The sequence below is a fragment of the Elephantulus edwardii genome, unplaced genomic scaffold (assembly GCF_000299155.1).
Source record: "Elephantulus edwardii isolate Elephantulus edwardi_28Jun2011 unplaced genomic scaffold, EleEdw1.0 scaffold00411, whole genome shotgun sequence".
In the NCBI taxonomy this organism is placed as follows: Eukaryota; Metazoa; Chordata; class Mammalia; order Macroscelidea; family Macroscelididae; genus Elephantulus; species Elephantulus edwardii.
Genome location: NW_006400161.1, coordinates 394,349 through 397,618, shown reverse-complemented (window position 1 = coordinate 397,618; position 3,270 = coordinate 394,349).

The window sequence follows — 3,270 nt, the reverse complement described above, 5'->3', positions numbered from 1 at the left end:
TCTTCTTTTCTTTTGTGAGTTTTGCTAGTGGTTTGTCAATTTTATTGACCTTTTCAATGAACCAACTCCTAGTTTTGTTGATAGTTTCAATTGTTTTTCGGTTTTCTATTTCCTTTATTTCTGCTGTAATTTTTATAATTTCAGGTTTTTTTAGAGGGTGTCGAATTTTCTTGCTGTTCTTTTTCAATTTGCTGGAGATGTTGGGTTAGAGAGCCAATGGTCAGTTTTTCCTGCCTTTTGATGTGTTTGCTTATTGCTATAAATTCACCTCTGATTACTGCTTTAGCTGTTTCCCAGAATTTTTGGTGTTTTCATTGTCATTTGTTTCAAGAAACTTTTTAATTTCATTTTTTATTTCTTCTAGTAACCAGCCATGTTCAAACAAGGTGTTGTTCAGCTTCCAAATGTATGGTTTTTTTCCTCCTTTATCTTCTTATTATTAATTTCTAATTTTGTAACATTATGGTCTGAAAAGATGCTTTGTTTTATTTCTATGTTTTTTTATTTATTGATGCTTGCCTTGTGAACTAGAATGTGATCTTTTCTGGGGAACGTTCAGTGTACATTGGAGAAGAAGGTATACTCTGCTTTTTTGGGGTGCATTAGTCTATAAATATCTATGAGGTCAAGTTCGTTCATTGTGTGGTTTAATTCTTCAGTATCTCTGTTAAGGTTTTTTCTGGTAGTTCTATCTCTTCTTGAGAGGGGTATATTGAAGTCTCCAAGTACAATAGTAGTGTTGTCTATTTCCTTTTTCAGTTTTTTTAATGTTTTTTTTTAATATATTTTTCAGGTCTTTCATTTGTTGCATAAATATTTATTATTGTCTAGTTGTGAGGATTTCTCTTTATTTTCAAGTGAAATCTCTACAGAAGTCTTTAATACCCATTAATATGTGTGAGAAGTTCTTTTTGCTCAGCAAAAAGTTGTCAGTCTTCCTGAGATCCTGATGCCAGTTTTCTACATATAATCCAGCTTCTTGGATAATTTCTTTAGCATGCACACTAAAATACAATGAAATTATATAACCCTGATATCTTTTGTTATTTTAAACTATGCATGCAGTAATCCCGTGTTCTGTTGAACAACAGCCTCTTCCTGGTCTATGTACAGGCTTCACGTAGGTGTGCTGGAATTACCATTCCTCAGTGTTATCAGTATGATGTGTTAAATATGTATAGTCAAATGCCTTTGTATAATCAATAAAGCACAGGTAAACCTTTTTTCCTGGTATTCTCCACTTTCAGCCAAGATCCATCTGGCTTCAGCAGTGATACCCCTTGTTCCATGTGCTCTTCTGAATGCCGCTTGAATTCCTAGCAGCTCATTGTTGATGTACTTCCACAACCATTTTTAAATTATTGTTAGCAAAATGTTTTGCTATATTATTACTAATATTTGATAATTTATGTTCTTTTAGAGTACCTTTCTTTGGAATAACTTGAATAGGAAAAGGCAATCCAGATACTTTAGGCACAAGCAATATCATTTCCATTACATTATCTAATCTCCCAATTTGGTCTCCTTGTTATTTGTATTTAGTTATCAGTATATTAGCATAATTATAAAGAAATGTGCAAAGAGCTGGAGTCACAAATTAAAAAGGAAGAACTCACTGAGCATTTCTCAAGCTGAAAGAACTGAAGAAGAAATTTAAGCGTCAAGTAGAAATAATTAATGATGATATGGGCAAAATATAGAATGATCCAGGAAGCATCAAAAGAAGATGGAAGGAATACACATAGTTCCTATACCAAAAAGAATTGGCTGACACAGAACTATTTCATGAAATAGTATATGATCAAGAACCAATGGTAGTAATGGAAGAAGTCCATGCTGCATTTATGACACTGAAAAAAAAAAAGGTCTCGTGAATTGATGGAATAATACCAATTGACACATTCCAACAAACAGATACAATCCTGCACAGCCCTATGCCAGGAAATCTGCAAGACCGCTAGCTGGCCAACTGATTGGAAAAAGTACTCATGTGTTCCTATTCACAAGAAAGAAGATCAGTAGAATGAAAATTATCAAACAATATCATTTAGCAAGGAAAATCTCCCTAAAGATATAAAAAAATGACTAGGGCAGTACATTGACAGAGAACTGCCAGAAATTCAAGCTGGCAGAAATTCTAAAGAAGCTGTGGCACCAGGGCTAGCATTACTGATATCAGAGGAACTTGGTGGAATGCAAAAAATACCAACAAAATGTCTGTTTTATTGATTATTGAAAGACATTTTACTGTGTGGGTCACAACCAATTATGGCTAACATTGAGAAGAAACTGAAACCCAGAACACTTAATTGTTCACATATGATATCTACACCTAGACCAAGACTACTATACAGACAGCATTGCATGGTTTAAAACCAAGAAAGATATGTGTCAGGGCTGTTTCCTTTCTCCATAGCTATTTAATCTGTATGCTGAGCAAATAGTTTGAGAAGCATGACTTTATGAAGAAGAATGTGGCATCAGAGTTAGAGAAAAAGACTCAGCATGAGTTATGCAGATGACATAACTTTGCTTGTTATAAGAGTAGGAGGACTTCAAGCATTACAGAATATCAAGGAATACAGCCGTCAAAAAAAGGAAGCTCTGGCAGGGAAAAGGTAAAGAGTATGAGAAGTCTTTTTTCTTGCAGTTTACATCTTCAGAAACCCAAGGACAAGTAAACTATGGCTTAGTTCTGACTCCACAGCAATAAATGAGTGAGTGAGCGATTCAAAGAGTATTTGTGAGATCAGGTTTAGGTAACCACTTATTTATGTCACTTTTTAAAGTTAAGAGCCCTTAAGTAAAAGAGATACTAAGAACAAAGATATAGTGGCAACATAGTCAAGAATGGAATTCCCATGGTCCCCAAAACATTTATTCATTCCACTAAATTTTACAGAACACCCACTATTCGCTGCAATGCAAAAAATGCAATAAGATTATTTGTACAAATGAAATTTTACTTCTTCCTTGATGGTTTTGCTGATGTAAAAGACAACATTTGCCTCATTTAGTGCTAAAAGAATGAAAGTTTCCTCTCCTGTCATTCCAGCATTAAATTTTGCCTTTCTCAAGTCATCACAAGTCGAAATAAACAAAATTAAATAAATAAGGCACAAATCTTCCTTTTAATTGACTAAAACCACAGCACGTCAGAATTATAAAAGTACCTCAGAATTATGAAAATAATTTCATATGGCCTTTACTCCTCAGGGTAACATTTTCAGACACTTTTAATGACATCATACCTTATTCCTATAACGACAT